General features: G+C 44.5%; 1 non-coding gene across 1 annotated transcript; it reads right to left on the bottom strand.

The window, feature by feature from the left end:
* Positions 1–16,159: 16,159 nt before the first annotated feature.
* Positions 16,160–17,448, bottom strand: LOC109783211 (uncharacterized). The gene has a single exon (XR_012205000.1). It is a non-coding gene; the product is annotated as an uncharacterized protein (transcript).
* Between the last annotated feature and the right edge of the window lie 562 nt (positions 17,449–18,010).

The raw sequence follows: 18,010 nt of genomic DNA, 5'->3' as shown, positions 1-18,010 counted from the left end.
ACGGCGGCATGGTGTGTGACATTCATTCCCATTTCTTGCATGGGACGTAAGCATGCAACCAAGGACACAGATTTGATTTTTCAACCCGTTTATATGCACTGGAGCATGTGCATGTAGTTCAAATTTGAATTATGCACCTGAAATGCCTACAAAACCAAGTTAATGTATAAAAACGTCCAAACGAACCCTGAATAATTCCAATGTTTTGGGATGACAAACCTATAGTTGCATGTTCACTGCAGATAAAAGTTCTAGCAATTCAAGCACCATCCTTTGCAGCTGTGACCCCATTACGTAATTCAAATCATGACGATATATCAAGTAGATCGCACACAGTTTATTATCACCAACCGTGTGAGATGCAGCACAAAATATCTTGGAGCATCGTCGGTGTATAGTATGCTTATGGCTTACGCGAGAAGGTGCATCAGCGACAGTCCACAGCCGGCGTGTCAAGCACACTAGCTCACTCCCCAAATATCATTTCACTGTTCATTCGTCGCCGGTGAAAGATGGGGACGTGGACCCACGTCGTGAGGGCAACTTCGGCGGCCCACTCCGGCGAGAGCGCGGCCGCAGCCGCCAGGCGCGTGCTAACAAGCTTCGTGAAGGCGACCGCAGTCTCCATCCGGGCGGCCAAGGCAGTCCAAACGGCCGCTGTTGCTTCTCAGGCGGCGGCAGCAGCATCTGCCTCGGGGATACCAACTAGCAAGAGCGGCACAATAGCTGTCCCTTCCGCAGTGGCGGCCTTAGCCCTGATGGAGGCCGCCCACCACCATGTCAAGGACATCCACGCCCAGCTCGTGGCGGTCACCGCACAAATCGAACGAAGCTTCTCCGACAATGGTCGGCAACCCACGGCCGAAGAGTTGGCAATCGCCGAGAGAGTTCGAGCAGCCGTCCGTTCCTATGCGGCATACCTTGCCACGATGGAGCCCGCCAGAGCCCAGATCGCGGCCGCCCACGCCCAGCTCGTGGTGGACTATTCCAAAGATATGGCGGACACGGATGACGAGATGCTTGCCGAGTATGGTGCAATTGATGCCATGGAGCCCCTTCCCCAGGAGACCGTCAGGCGCAAGCTGGACATGGAGGCGGCGACGGAGATCGACGAGCACCAGCTGTAGTAGTACTCTTTGTTTTGTTTAATTAAGAGCGTCGGTCTTGAATTTGTTAGAGTAATGTTTAGGTCAGCTAGCTCTGTTTAATTCCTGAACTTGCTCGATTAAGAAGTGTGCGTGTGTTGTAGTCTCCTTCGTGTACCCAAATTATGCAATGACGTGGATGACCACTGTAACTAGGGAATTTCAAACCAAAATTTTTGACATTCAAACTCATCACACATGGGTTAAGCTATCTGAATCGTTTGTGATGTTCACATATCGTACACAGTTCTGAATAAGGGACCGTGTTTGATGACACTTTGCGCGCCATTTTTTTCGCTGAAGCGATTCCAAATTTTCGACTTCCGCGGAAATATCTACCTCCCCGCCCCCTCCCCCTTACCAAAAGCCACATTTCCCCTGTTTCCGCCTTCCTTTTCAAGTTGAAACCTTCACTCCTTGTTTGCAGCACCGCCTCCTCGCCGGCGACCCTCCTCCACGCTGCTCGGCCTCGCCTATCCAGGCAGGTAATCCACACCCGACCCCCATCCTCCTTCTCCTTCGACATCCCACATGCCCCGACCGCCGGCGCGACACCTTCCACCCAAATCACCGACCCCTCCACCAAATAAGCGCCGCCCTAAGCCATGGTGCGCGCAGTATAGCCAGGATCCCATGGACCATTTGGCAGCGGAGAAGCAAATCGCGGCCGCACGCGCGGATGAGGTTGCGATGGCTGCCATTCGTGTCGACCCCCATATCTTGGAGGAGCACCTCGCCGTCGAGGCCACCGTCGACGCCTCGCGCGCCGCCGACACGACCCGGTTGGCTGTTTGGTTCAATTCTGCAATGCGATGTTCAATTGTTGTGGGTGCATTCTGTTATTGTATACCATGTGAGAAATAAATCGAATTTGGATGTACTAAATACATGAGAAACAAATACAATTGCTATATTTCCAAGTTGTTAAGCATTCTTGGTTTGGTTAACTGTCTGATCTTCTATTAGGAGTATGGTATATCGTGCAATGTGGTGCTTAGTTAACGTTTGGTTCATTTGTTGTGGTGTTTAGTTAACTATTTTGTTTGGTTCAATTCTGCAATGCGATGTTCAATAGTAGCGGGTGCATTCTGTTATTGTATACCATGTGAGGAATAAATTGAAGTTGGCTGTAGTAAATACATGAGAAACAAATACAATTGCTATATTTCCAAGTTGTTAAGCATACTTGGTTCGGTTAACTGTCTAATCTTCTATTAGGAGTATGTTATATTGTGCAATGTGGTGCTTAGTTAATGTTTGGTTCATTTGTTGTGGTGTTTAGTTAACTGCTTGGTTCAATTCTGCAATGCGATGTCCAATTGTCGTGGGTAGAATTTTGTATTGTTGTGCATGTGAGGAATAAATCGAATTTGGCTGCACTTAATACATGAGAAACATATACAAGTGCTATATTTCCTAATATAAGAGCGTTTAGATCACTACTTTAGTATTCTAAACGCTCTTATATTAGTTTATGGAGGGAGTAGTTCTTAATCATGCTTGGTTTGGATAAATGGGTTTTCCATGTGGCTTGAATTAATCTGATGAATCTGCAATGTGCTTATTTTTCATCAACATATTTTACTGATAGCATGCAAACCCTTACTTAACCTCATGACTAACTACCTTATATGTGTTGTAGGGAAACAATGGGAAGCACTGAGGTTTACAATCGAGGTTAGCACGTGCATGGTCCGTTGTCTAATAGCACATTATTGTGCAATTGCAGGAACCATTCTAATATTTAGGTTTTTAACAATTTGGTCTTGCACATGTAGGTCCTGCTGTCAGAGGTTTTGACCCACTGTTCGACCCTTTTTGCATATGGGGAAATGAGTTGTCCATGAATATCAGTCAAGTCAAGAAACTCAGAAAGATTGTTAGGATAAAGAAATTAGCAACAAAAAACAACAAGATCTTTGTCTGCACAATGAAGAAGGCATCAGTTCACTACAGGATGGTACTAACTATATACCTTGTCTTTTTTATTCCTTTGCCCCATTTCCAATATAGAGAAGATATTTATGCACATCCTTGTTTTCAGGCCTTTCCAAAGCAGTTCACTGATGATTACCACTCAAACCACATGTATGGTCAGGAGGCGAGGAAGGTATTCATGCAACACCCACGGTTCAATATTGAAGTGTTCCTGAAGAGGATAAAGGATGGACGGTCAATCATCCACAGGCACTGGCCTAAAGTTACAAAGACCTTCAACATCAATGAAGGCTCAAAATTCGCCTTCTCCTTAAGCAGTTTTCCAGATGAGATACATCTATCTATGATGCTAATTTCGAAAGGTTATAGATGTTGCATGTGAAACTTGGTGCTGGTGTAGTTGTGTAATGGGGTAGCTGAGTGCTGAAGCTATATGATGTTGTACTCTGATGTATTTCAATTATGAAAATGAAATATATTGTGTGCTTAATATGAAATGTTAATTAGATTAATAAATGGATTATTAATAATCAGATAATTAGCCTGCTAATTGGGTTTTTCTATTGCAAACGGTTATTGAGAAAACACTGTGTGCGATGCATTCAATAACGCACACAGTTTCTAGGAATAAACCGTGTTAGATTAATGAACAATCACACACGACATCCTCTTGAAAACTGTTTGCGTTAGGCCACCTGGAGCAAACGTTTACCACATAAAAATTGTGTGTGATGGACAACCCTTAACACACAGCTTCTTCTAGACACCGTGTGTGATGCATTCAATAATGCAAACGATAAAATTGTTAATACCGTGTGCAACGGAAACGCTATCACAAATGATTTAACGAGGAAAATTGTGTGTGATGTACTTGTGAACAAAAACATTTTCCTTGGAGCGACTGTGTGGGATGTATATACGAACGGAAATGTTTAGCGGTGACTAACTGTGTGGGATGTACTTACGACCGGAAATGATTTCGCATGTATAATTGTATTTTTTTAGCACTACTGTACGTATTTTTGTATTTGAGTGCTCGCCGGTCGCACACGGCCTCATTTTGCCGAGCGTGTGTGCCAGGACGGCATATCCTCGACGGTTTCTGGGTCATGTGGGAAGGACCCCCCTATCGCCCACACTCACTAGGCGACGGTTCCAAATGCCGTCGCGGAAAGGGGTTAAAAACCGTTTGTATAGCACCTCACTTTACTAGTGATTATTCATTCATCTCTAGTATTGAACCTATGAAGGTTGAAGAAGCGCTTGATGATCCGGATTGGGTGAACGCCATGCACGAGGAGCTACACAATTTCAAGAGGAACCAAGTGTGGACATTGGTAGAAAAGTCGGACAACAACCAAAATGACATTGGAACCAAATGGGTGTTTCGGAATAAGCAAGATGAAGATGGACAAGTTGCACGCAACAAGGCCCGTCTCATCGCCCAAGGCTACACTCAAGTCGAAGGTATGGACTATGGTGAGACGTATGCCCCCGTTGCTAGACTTGAGTGCATTCGCATCTTACTTGCTTATGCCAATCACCATGATATTACATTGTACCAAATGGACATTAAAAGTGCTTTTCTAAATGGTGAAATTTAGGAGGAAGTTTATGTTAAACAACCTCCCGGCTTTGTTAATCCCAAGAAACCCGATCATGTTTACAAACTTCACAAAGCTCTTTATGGTTTTAAACAAGCTCCTAGAGCGTGGTATAAATGCTTGACCAAGTTCCTTATTGAAAAAGGCTTTGATATTGGAAAAATTGATTCTACTCTTTTTACTAAAGGGGTTAATGGTGAATTATTTGTGTGCCAAATTTATGTGGATGATAACATATTTGGATCTACTAACCCTCACTTTAGTGAAAAGTTTGGAAGGCTAATGTCGGAGAAGTTTGAGATGTCTATGATGAGTGAACTCAAGTTCTTTCTTGGTTTGCAAATCAAGCAAACTAAGGAGGGTACCTTTGTTTCCCAAACAAAGTATACCAAGGACTTGTTCAAGAAGTTCAACATGCAAGAAAACAAAGGTATGAAAACACCCATGCCTACTAGTGGACATCTTGACTTGACAAAGGATGGCAAACCGGTTGCCCAAAAGGTCTATCGCTCTATGATTGGTTCATTGTTATATCTATGTGCCTCCCGTCCCAATATTATGGTAAGTGTGTGCATGTGTGCACGATATCAAGCGGCCCCTAAGGAATGTCATCTTAAGGCTGTGAAAAGGATAGTGAGATACTTAATTCATACACCAAACTTTGGCATTTGGTATCCTAAGAGGTCTTCTTTTGATCTTGTTGGCTACTCGATTCGGACTATGCCGGTGACAAGGTTGATAGAAAGTCCACTTCGGGTACTTGTCAATTTCTTGGTAGATCTCTTGTGTCTTGGTCCTCCAAGAAACAAAACTCGGTATCCTTATCCACCGCCGAAGCGGAATACATTGCCGTCGGTTCATGTTGTGCTCAGTTACTTTAGATGACCCAAACTCTTAAAGATTATGGGATATATGTGAAACATGTTCCATTGCTTTGTGATAATGAAAGTTCTATTAAGATTGCTCACGATCCCGTGCAACATTCTCGAACTAAGCATATTGAAGTTCTTCATCATTTCATTCGAGATCATGTTGCTAAAGGAGACATCGATCTTAAGCATCTTCGTACCGATAAGCAATTGGCGGATATATTCACCAAACCGCTTGATGAGAAAGTATTTTTCCGTTTGAGAGGTGAATTGAACATCATTGATGCCTTAAACTTGGAGTAGAAACTCCATTTGGATACATGCAAGACATGAGCCTTTGACTAATCCTTGATATTTCTCTTATGATGATGATCATATGTCTTGGATCTATACTTGTACCCTTGCATGTCATCTGACCCTTGTAGGTACTTGGATGAATCCAAATCTATGAGATTGCAACTCACTCACATCTTGAGCAATCTCTACATCACCAAGTCTCTACAATATGGTGGTTGAAGACAAGGAAGCATGAATCCTTTCAACATATCCTTTGACAATTTCAATACATCAAATTTCATGATTGTCATTTTGGATACACAAGTGCTATTCCTTGCCAAACTAACCCATGTAGGTAGATGAACTCAAACTACAAGTGGTGATCCCAACTCTTGATGAGCTACATCAACCTTGAGCATCCTACACAAGTTCAACTACATGATCAAGATCAACACCACCACCCAAGATATATTATTCCATCTTAGAGAAGCTTTACCCCAAGACATGGGTCAAAGCAGCTCAACAAGATGTGAATACATCAAAATGCTTAAACGAAAAATGGTAACCCCATTTTGAGCTTAAACGATGAGTATGACCTAGATCAAGTGTTCTCACTTGACTCCTCGGTCAATATACTCTAACATAGGTGACTTTGTCGCCGACCCCTTCTGGATGAAGTTCTCTAGTGTTTCTTTGTGTTCTTGCATTTGTTTCTTGCTTGCTTGTTCCCCTTTCAAAAAAATCCTTGCAAATCTTTGTGAGATCTTATTTGCCAAGTGAGCTGAGATGACAAAAAATTTCCTCTGTATTGAACTCGGTCTCATCGATTTCTGCCTATCGGCTAGACCGAACTACAATAATACATTGTAGATTGTTCATCGGTACAACCGACAAGTACTAACCCGGCCTGACCGATATGCGTCATCCATGACATTGCCAACTCGGTGTCACCGATGAAAAAGAAACTGAGTTACCGATTTCACTACTGAGAAAACATTTTGCCATTACTATTGTCATTTTATTCTCCAGCTCCACTCAATGATTCTTGTCCTCTACTCGCATCTTAAATTACATGCTGCTTTGTAATGTGACTCAAGGACCAAACCTACTTGACTCATGCTCCAGAAGATCCCTTCTTGGAAATTGATGTCGAAGGGGGAGAGAGAGCACATCAAAGCTTATCACATAAGAGAGAAAGCACATCTTAGCTTCTCCAGATGCTTATTAACCATAAAGGAGAGAAGTCACATGTCTTTAAGAGGGGAAAGACATGTTAGTAGATGTTACTTTGCTCTGTCTTTTTTTTGCTCTAATTTTCTCTTACCCTATCTTCTCTCATTATCCAATATCAGATTCAGGGGGAGAAAGAGTTCATATCTAAGGGAAGAAAATCTTTGGAATCCTTTGCATACCTTTAATCTTTGGGGACATGTCCATATCCAAATAGAGTACTAAGTACTCACTCACTACATGTCATCCCAGTCTTGGTACTCTTGTGGTTTTTCAATTTGCTCTGTTTAGTAGGCGTTCTTGTGTTATCTAACCCTGTTTTCTCAAGTTCACCTCTTCCAAAGCCAGCTCAAGACCACAAGGTAAGTATATGCATCACACTCATGTGCATGATGATCTCTTGCTGATGTACATATTGTTTGCAAGAAGGATTCATGAACATGAAGGTACATTTCCTGTATTTACATCATTTGCTCTGATGCATATAGCCAAGATACATGTAACACATTGCTTGCTCTGACATGATTATGCATTCACATGCTCTTACATACTATCTTTACATTATTGCATACATGTAGGGGGAGCCTATGCATGTTACATGCCTTTCCAAAGTTTTACTTGTTATTTTTCATATCTTTATCTAAGGCTTTGTTGTATGTTGTCATCAATTACCAAAAAGGGGGAGATTGAAAGCACAAGTGCTCCCTGGGTGATTTTGGTAATTAATGTCAACATATCTCTTATTGGACTAATATTTTCATCTAGTATATTTCAGAAAGTTCAACAAAGGCGTGGCATGGATAAGAGGATGTGGAGCCCCTTTCAAAATGTTAAAGGACAAATATTGGCACAAGCTCAAGACTCTTCATTTCTATTTTAGTTATCCAAGATCACATTGAGTCCATAGGAAAAGCCAATACTATTAAAAGGGGATGAGGTGTTGCTTAATGGTCTACTTGCTCAAAGTGCTTAGTGATATGCTCCAAAGCCCTCAACCACTTTCTCAAATCCAAATATGTCCAAAACCTAAAGTCAAACTCGGCCCCACCAATTTGATTCATCTGGTGCCACCGAGTTCACTTGACATAGCCATAGCTAGAAACCCTAATCAATTCAGTCTCACCGATAGGATCTCGGTCTCACCGAGATGGCCTTGAAAACTCTCTGTTGCCTGTTGCAACTATTTCGGTCTCACCGAAATATGCAACCGGTCCCACCGAGTTTGCCTGACCAACTCTTTGTTTGCTCATTGCTGAAATCGGTCACACCGAGATGAGGTTTTGCCTTAACCCCAGCACATCGGTCCCACCGAGTTGTTCATGTCGGTCCCATCGAAAATCCTAACGTTCACATTTTGAACTGAATCAGTCTCACCGAGTTTACCTATTCGGTCTGACCGAGTTGGGTCAAATGTGTGTAACGGTTAGATTTTGTGTGGAGGCTATATATACCCCTCCACCCCCTTCTCTATTCAAGAGATATCCATCAGAACGTGCCTACACTTCCACTACTCATTTTCTGAGAGAGAACCACCTACTCATGTGTTGAGACCAAGACATTCCAATCCAACCACAAGAATCTTGATCTCTAGCCTTCCCCAAGTTGCTTCCCACTCAAACCATCTTTCCACCATGGCCAAATCTGTGAGAGAGAGTTGAGTATTGGAGAAATTATCATTTGAAGCACAAGAGCAAGGAGTTCATCATCAACACACCATCTATTACCTTTTGTAGAGTGGTGTCTCCTAGATTGGTTAGGTGTCACTTGGGAGCCTCCGTCGAGATTGTGGAGTTGAACCAAGAAGTTTGTAAGGGCAAGGAGATCGCCTACTTCGTGAAGATCTACCCAAGTGAGGCAAGTCCTTCGTGGGCGATGGCCATGGTGGGATAGACAAGGTTGCTTCTTCATAGACCCTTCGTGGGTGGAGCCCTCCGTGGACTCACGAAACTGTTACCCTTCGTGGGTTGAAGTCTCCACCAACGTGGATGTACGATAGCACCACCTATCGGAACCACGCCAAAAATCTCCGTGTCTCCAATTGCGTTTGCACACTCCAATCCCATCCCTTTACTTTCTTGCAACTTGCATGCTTTACTTTCCACTGCTCATATACTCTTGCCAGGCTTGCTTGAAATGTATTGTGAATGCTTAAACTTGTGCTAAAACTCCACCTCAACTTGAAGAATTTAAAAACTGCTACTTTTGCTTGTTGAGGGTCTAATCACCCCCCCCCCCTCTAGACACCTCTTCTCAATCCTTTCATCCTTGCGTACGCAAGTGCTAGATAAGGGGATGCCTTAGGTTGGGCTAGGTTGAGTTTTAGGGTAGGTTTAGGTTTTTCTCTTTTTCCTTCTCTCTATTTTATGTTTTCTTTCCCCTTTTTGAATTTTAATTTGATTCAACAACTGAAGCCAACCAATTCTGGAAAACTCTACTGAACTCTAAATTAATATATGGTTCTTAGGGGGGGGGGATATTTTCCATCCCAAATATTAAAAATAAAAATCATGCCAAATTTTTAAGCTCTATTCTGGCATTATAAATATTCCTTAAAATGATTTTAGGGTTCGAAATAATTCCAAAAATGTTTTGAGCTGCAATAACAACCAAATAAATCAAATTCTAGTCAAAGTTAGCCATGCTCAAGCAACATAAGAAACAAAAAAGTCAACCCTTTTTAAATAATTCACATTCCAAAATTGAAAATTAGCGATGTGACAGCGAATTCGACCCTTGTGCCATCGAGTTGTGGAGTTCTTGGGCTACTCCGGAAATCTTTTGTTGCTTGACTCTATGCAACGGCCATTAGACTGTTATCATTTAGCAAGGTGTCACCTGTAACCTAATGATTGTTGCGTTATCTACGTGCAACTGGCCGAGGATCTGCAACAGTTTCTTCTTGGTTGCCATTTTTTGATAGAGTTTTGGTTCAATACTATGCTAGGGTACCGCTTGCATCGCTTCACTCCATGTGGAATGGAAGACTTTGCTGATTGATGGATTTGCTTGTCGTTGCGGTTCCGGCCCAAGCCAGAGCGCAGATCAGTTCTTTGGTCCTCCTCCCTACCCCAACAACCAAGTCTTAGACAGGGTGGTTTTCATGCCTCACCACGTCGTCTCGAAGACCCGAGCCGAGTTTTCATTGTGGAAATTGTTAGAGTACTATATATATAGCCATGTAGCCTTTTGTATTTACCCCCATTGTATAAGGGGTTTTCTACATATTTTCTGCACATGTACATGTATATATACTGGCCTCTGACCTCATGGGAATACAAGTTGCATATTTTCTAACATAGTATCAGAGCCTAGGTTAATTTTGCACACGTGCAACTCGTGTTGTTGATCCACCGTCATGTTGCCGCCATCTTCGTGGTCATCGTTATTTTGTTTATTTCTTGTAGCCACCAGATCTCTGATCTCTCAAGGCCACTGATGCGTCTTGCCCCGCCCACCGAGTAGGAATCAGCGAGGTAGACTGAAGGGATGGAGACGTAGTCATTGGGGATGAAGGTGCATAATCCTGTGACAAGCAAGGTGGGGAAACCACGGGAGATGGCGGCGTCGGATCTGCAGTAGTAGGAGAAGCAGGGGTAGCAGGACGGATAGACAAGGACTCAACGAGAGTGATAGGTGTGTTGGGAAATGTGAGGAAAGAGATATCCTCCACTAAAAAGGCCGAGGTCGTCGGATGCGTATTTCTCGAGATGTGACTCTTGATGAGTCTCATACCTTCTACCCTTGTCTATACATCCTGCTACCCCTGCTTCTCCGACTATTGCAGATCCAACGTCGCCATCTCCCATGGTTTCCTCACCTTGCTTGTCACATGATTCTGCACCTTCATCCCCGGTGACTTCTTCGTCTCCATCCGCTGAGTCTACCTCGGTGATTCCTCCTCGTACTCTTCCATCTTTTCCTCGGTATTATACTCGTTGTTCGCATAATGTGGATGCATCTACTGATGTGTCATCTACCTCGTCTTAGCCTACTTATGGCTTGCATCCTGGTCCGCTTTCGCCTATTGATCCCCTTGTTTTTTCACGTGTTGGGCTGCTTTTCTTGAGCCTACTTCTTATCGTGAAGCTGTTGTTCATCCCGAATGACAGTTTGCGATGGCAGAGGAGCTTGAAAGTGGGATCTTGTTTCTGTTCCTCCTCGTGTGTGTCTCATCACTTGAAAGTGGGTCGACGAGGTTAAGACTCACTTTGATGGTTCCCTTAAGCGTTACAAAGCTCGTCTTATGGCTCGTGGCTTTCAGCAGAAGCATGCTCGTGATTACGATGATACTTTTGCTCCTGTGGCACATATGACCATTGTTTGTACACTTCTTATCGTGGCATCTGTTCGCCACTGGTCTGTATCTCAGCTTGATGTTAAGAATGCCTTTCTTAACCAAGAGCTGCGTGAGGAGGTATACATGCAGCAACCACCTAGGTATTCTGTTCCTGATGGCATGGTATGCCATCTTCGTCGCTCTCTCTATGGCCTTAAGCAGGCCTCTCGCGCCTGGTTTGAGCGGTTTGCCTTTGTGGCGACTGTCGTTGCTTTTTCAGCGAGTGCTCATGATCCACCATTGTTGTCCACCTTTCAGCTCGTGGTCGGACTCTTTTTCTATATGTCGATGACATGATCATCATTGGTGACGGCCCCGAACATATTTCCTTTATGAACGCTTGTCTAAGTGAGCAATTTCTTATGTCCAATCTTGGCCCTCTTGGCTACTTTCTTGGGATCGTGGTCTCTTCTACCTCTGATGGCTTTTTTTTATTTCCTAGGGAAAGTATATCCAGGATCTTTTTGCACGTGTTGCTCTTACTGATGAGCGTACTGTTGAGACTCCCATGGAGCTCAATGTTCACTTCCATGATACAGATGGTGATCCCTTATCTGATTCAACGCGTTATCATCATCTTGTTGGGAGTCTTATCTATCTAGTTGTCACTCGTCCGGATATCTCTTATCTAGTCCATATTCTGAGTCGGTTTGTCTCTGCTCCCACTTCAGTTCACTATAGTCACCTCCTTCATGTTCCCCGACATCTTCGAGGCGCGATCTCTCACCATCTATTCTTCCCTCGCTCGAGTTCATTGCAACTTCAAGCCTATTCGGATGCTACGTGGGCTAGTGATCTCTTTGGGTCGCCATTCACTTTCTGCTTACTGTGCTTTTCTTGATGGTCCTCTCGTTGACTGGAAGATGAAGAAACAGACTGCAGCTTTCCGTTCGAGTGCAAAGACTGAGTTGCGAGCTATGGCTCTTTTGACAACAGATGTGACTTGGTTACGTTGGTTACTTCAGGATTTTAGTGTCCCCGTCACTACACCTACTCTACTATTGTCTGATAGTACATGTGCTATTAGCATTGCGCGCGACCCTATGAAGCATGAGCTCACCTAGCATATTGATGTTGATGCTTTTTTTATGCGCACTGGTGTGCAATATCAGGTTATTGCTCTTCAGTATGTGCCTTCTAAGTTATAGTTGACGGATTTCTTTACGATGGCATAGGCTCAGCATATGGCTTCTATCTCTCCTCCTATTGCAGACCACACTGAGTTTAGGAGGGTGAAGGGAGTGTTATAGTACTATATATATGTTGGATGTATATATACTGGTCTATGGCCTTATGGAAATACAAGTTGCATATTTCCTAACACAAGGCTAGGTCAGGTGGGTCCATAGTTGTCTTCATGTTTGTCCTGGTGGTGTAGGACGCAGCCTCTACCGTGCCTACATGTAACTATGTCTTCTCCTCTTAATATAAAGGGGACGGTCTTGCGCGTTCTTGGAAAAAAAGTTTACAAGCAGTTATAACAGCAGGGAAACCCCACAAATCATTATAAACTTCGTTGTATCAGACTATCAATGATAAGTTGCGCTATCTGAAACTGTGGCGCGAACTACTTTAAGTACATCTTTGTTGATATGCACAAGCACAAAAACATACTAAAAAGTTGATGAAACACGGGAGGGTAAAGCTCAGTGGGGCAGTGAGTGGCAAGCCCACTAGAAACAGTTCCCCTCGCCGCCCTTGGGCATCTACTACCGCACCATGTAATGCCATATTGGCAGGAGATGTCCATCGAGAAAAGCAGAGTATGCTTTGCTCGCCACATTTGTGCTAAGCTTTCCAGTTGTGGCATCACAGCACACCATTTGTCCTAAACATCTCAACCTGACAAAGTTACGTTCTGCCGCGATGCCCAAAGCAAACTACGTCCCACGGAATCTAGTACATATATACCGTATATGCAAAAGCATCAAGAACAGAAGAACCAGGAGACAGACAACTAGTCCCCAAATGTGATATTTGCAAATGAGCAGCTAAGCTGCTAAAGGAAAGGATCCAGCCCGACATGCCGAGTGCAGAATTGAATATTGGAACATTTTGTGAGGTGCTTGATGCTCACCAGCTCCTCAAAATTCTTCTCCAAATTGCATTTGAAAAGCTAATGAAACGGGAGCGGCTCTTCCTGTAAAGGCAAAGGAACGAATGGGATCCAGATCAACCAACTGAGCATACAGAAAATAATTCAAGCAATCACAGGACCAAACAAAAGACACCATGTTACGTCAGTGGAGTAACTTGAATCAGGTTTGTGTGGCTCACTATTGGAAGAGGGACATGGCAAGGACTTGCAACATACAGAAAATCTGTTAAAGGTGCGATGGAGCGGCCATTGACGTAAAGGTCACAATCAACAAGTAGCACTTCTTTATGGTTATGCTTATGCAGTGTCCAATAAGCGCAATAAGCACAGGAACAAGTAAATCCACGTGAATCTAAGGCAACAAGTGGCCGATTCAGTTCTCAACTTTCAAACAGTTTATACCTTACTTGATGAGTCACTCTAAAGAGCTACGAGAGGAAGAGTCGAGATCAGAACACGGGATCCTGCCATATAAAGCAGGTGGATTTTGGACAGCACAATCACACACACGACCAACCGAAGAAAACTATAATGACAACTTTAGAATAAAGGAGGCTACAAACCACCATTAGGCATACAAGTAGAAAGAGGCATATTTGATGGTTGCTCTTCATATTCAATTGTTAGTATTGTAGGCCCTTAGCACAGCTACTGGCAAACAGATCATGCAGAGCTGGTAACTGAATACAATCAGTCAAAAAGAACATGTTGTATTCAATCATTAGCCAAACCAAATTAAACAGATTAACCAGGTCTTGAGAAGATTAGTACTCCCTCCGTAAACTAATATAAGAGCGTTTAGAATACTAAAATAGTGATCTAAACGCTCTTATATTAGTTTACAGAGGGAGTACATAACAAACCGAGTGCCTGGTCTACAAGATCACACAGTGGAGTGAACAAATAAGATCAGACATGCTTCACAAGATTTACAGTCCATCATAAAAGAAACTCATCAGAATTTGATGTTCTCAAAATCTGTGACTGGTAAATGTCCCAAAGTCCTAACACCTTCAGCTTCTAAGTAGAGTAAGTATATAGTGCAAAAAAGTAAATAAATCATATCACCAGAACCTAAAGACTGCGCATAAGAAATTTCCAGTCACAACTAATGATTCATACCAGACACTTGCAAGAAAACTCCATGTTCGAAAGTTTGACTGTCCATCAAGTTCTAAATTATTGAATCAACGAAATCTATTGAATAGAAAGTCAATGCACACTTAACCGATATCAAGTTGGAAAGGATAAAAGTGCCAAACAAATTGTATCTGTCCTCCATAAGAGAAACTGATACGAGCCATATGCCTATTAAACATGTAGTTTCTCCAAATTAGGTGTATTCAGATGGATGTGTAAACGAAAGGCTGAAGGGTTAAAGGAAAAAACTTCCAAAAAATGATGTTTGATTATACCAAAATTAAATAAAATACAACAAGATTACACTCACAAGCTCCATGATGGGCTCCCATCAGTGTGATGCGCATTCTAGACCCCGGGGCAAATAAGAGGTTATGGCCCAACTTGGTGCATGCAGCCTGAAGTCCTTTGAGAAAATCACTTGGAACTTGGGCCTTTAAACATGGCCTGCGTACACCCTGAATGATCTCCCTCGTTTCAAACCAGGGGAAAACCAGTCTAAGACCCACGATGAATATTGATCCTGGAACTACTTCAGGGGGCTGGCCGATGAGCAAATACTATGGTTCTAGGCGTGTTGAACAATGAAAACTATCTGAACTAGTCTATGAATGAGTGGTCAATTATCCTTGAGTCTTGATGCATGAATGGAATAATCATCAGTAAATAATACTCCCTCTGTCTGAGGCCACTAAGTAGTAGTGCTATAGACAGAGTCAGTATGTGTCATGTCCATAGAACAAGCTAAAGTTAAATGATGTTTGCTCAATTCCTATGACAGGGCATACAACACATTGAGGGTGACAAACCAGCGATGCTATCAACGCCAGACTATTGAGATATTATAGTGTTCTGCATTGAAATTCACATGACGGAATACAGCATTTCAGCAAGTAAATAAAGAACCAAACATGAATTGCCAATTGGCCATGTAGCGAGTGGCCGACAAGCTTGACCTAAAGGGCAGCCCGGTGCACGTAGCTCCCGCTTGCGCAGGGTCCGGGGAAGGGTCTGGCCGCTTTGGGTCTATAGTACGCAGCCTTTCCCTACATTTCTGCAAGAGGCTGTTTCCAGGACTCGAACCCGTGACCGGCTGACAAGCTGACCTTCCAAAACAAAAACAGAAGGAACATAAATCACAGCTATCATATGAAAATAGCTACTACTATATCACCCAAAGCTCCATTTATCATTTGAACAGATATTTCACAATCTGAGATTGAAATGGCACTGCCACCCAACACAACTGTGCAATTACAGCTGCCACATCAAGAAAGCTAAACGGGACATGCATTTACTAACTTCAAAATTCTGCGGCAGTGATGTAATTGACGACTGATACATATGAAACAAAAAGGTAACACCCACAAATCCTGTCAGGATGGATGGAAATAATCAGACTTGTTCGATGCATGTGAGTATTGCTCCCATTGAAATCCAATATAAACAAGAAGCAGGTATCTTCCAATATCAAGCCCAGAAGACAGAATAACACTCCACACTTCCTTGAAGGCCTGGCTCACTTTTTGCAGAACTAACACTCAACAATTCCACTGAAATCATACACAAAAAATGGTGTACTATACTTGCAATAATAGCAAGAGATGTTATGAACTTATGATACAAGTGATACTGTATCCTTAGCGTCAACAAACTAATTATCCACAAGAACAAGAAACAGATTATCTCCACAACAGATCAAGTAAACGACTGAAAGAATGAACCTGTTTTGCATAGGCTCAGTGCCGAGGGCTCGGGCTCCGTCTGGCAATGCCAACACCGCTAGAGAAGATGCCAGCGAAGGCCTGCAGGTTCTCGTCAGAGGGGCTGGTGTGAATCTTTCTCGGGAATGGTAAGACACAAGGCCCGCAAAACATCACCCCGCCCATGTACGTGTTCTCATCCTCCCCCTCCTGATCGCTGGCATCGTCTTCACGATTGTTACTTGGCTTCACCGCGACCTGCTGGTTGTCCGATCCCTTATTGTTGGGCTTCACCGAGGCCTGCAGCTTCTTGGGCGTGAGCACCTTAGGAGAAGGTGGGGGTGTTGGATGCGCGCGGTTGAGGACGCGCAGCACGCGGCCTGAGATGGGCGCCGTGGAGAGGCTGCTGATGGCGACGGCAGGGGGTAGGCCGCTGAGAGAGACGGCGGGGGAGAAGCTGAGGGCGTGGGAGGCCGCCGGAGAGGGCGGCGCAGCGACCAGGCTAGCAGCCACATTGAGGAGGCCGTGGACGCGGCCGGAGGGGCGTCGGACGCCGACGGCGAACATGGCTGGGGACCCAACGGGGCGGGACAGGAGGCAGTTGTCGCCGAGGAGGAACCGCGCGGATCCGATCAGGGAGTCCCCGCCGATGTGCCAGGCCCCGTTCGGTGAGGCGTAGATCTCCACGGTGACGGCAGCGCGGGAATCCTCGGCGAGCGCGGCTTCGTGCACGCGGAAGAGGAACCGCTCGTGCCAAGCCGGATCGGGGCCGCCAGAGCGGTCGGGTTGCGTCTGGAGCCTGTGCGCGGTGTCAACCCACGCCACGGCGTACGCCTGCAACCGCCGCCGAAGTCCAGAAGGCGGCTTCAGCCCCTGCGCGGAGATGATGGTGACCTCCAGAAGCCGCTCGCCCTCCGGGAGCCCCAGGCCGGCCTCCTCGTCCGGCGCCTCCATCGCCGGCGAGCGGCGGCGCTAGGGTTTCTTGCTCGGGGAAGAGAGGGGTCGCGAAACGAGGCGGCGGCGAGATTTGAGGCTCGCCCCCCTCTCCCCCTTCGGTCGTCTCAGTGGGATTTTGAACGAACGGTGGATGCGAGCAGGTATCGTGCGATCCGATGGTTATGAACGAGTCCTGCCAACGGGTGGTGATTGATTGGGCGTCTGAGCGGGAGTCTGCGCGGTTTGAGATGTGATTGACAATTGTGAGAGCATCTGCAATTCCATCATCCCCTTTGAGCACATCTTTCTAACCGATCTCTTCAAAAGCTGAAGAGGAATAAAAAAAGAAATCTAAAATCTTAAAAGTGTGTTCGCGCTCATTCAAGAGAACGAGCGTCCGGTCTACCACATATGCATATGTACTTTTATTTGGAGGAAACGCTATGTATCAGGAGTCTGATCCCACGCTCACGTCAGACCACTCGGTCTCTGTTGGATTTTGCAAAAAGATCCAACGCCTTACAGATGGGCTATATAATCCTACAAACCCCCATGTTCTCACACCCACGCCCTAGCTAGGGTAACCACCACAACCGCCATCCCTAAAGTTTCACGTACGCGATGCCGATGAGGAGCGGAGACGAGAAGAATTTCGTTGGCGAGTACGTCGACAAGGAGCGCCGGCTAATTTCGGATGAAGCCGTTCACCTTGATCTGCCGAGGCGGTAATTCTGG

The sequence above is a fragment of the Aegilops tauschii genome, chromosome 3, assembly GCF_002575655.3.
Source record: "Aegilops tauschii subsp. strangulata cultivar AL8/78 chromosome 3, Aet v6.0, whole genome shotgun sequence".
Taxonomy (NCBI): Eukaryota; Viridiplantae; Streptophyta; class Magnoliopsida; order Poales; family Poaceae; genus Aegilops; species Aegilops tauschii.
The sequence above is the reverse complement of the archived record's forward strand: the minus strand, read 5'-3'. Positions and strand labels throughout refer to the sequence as shown.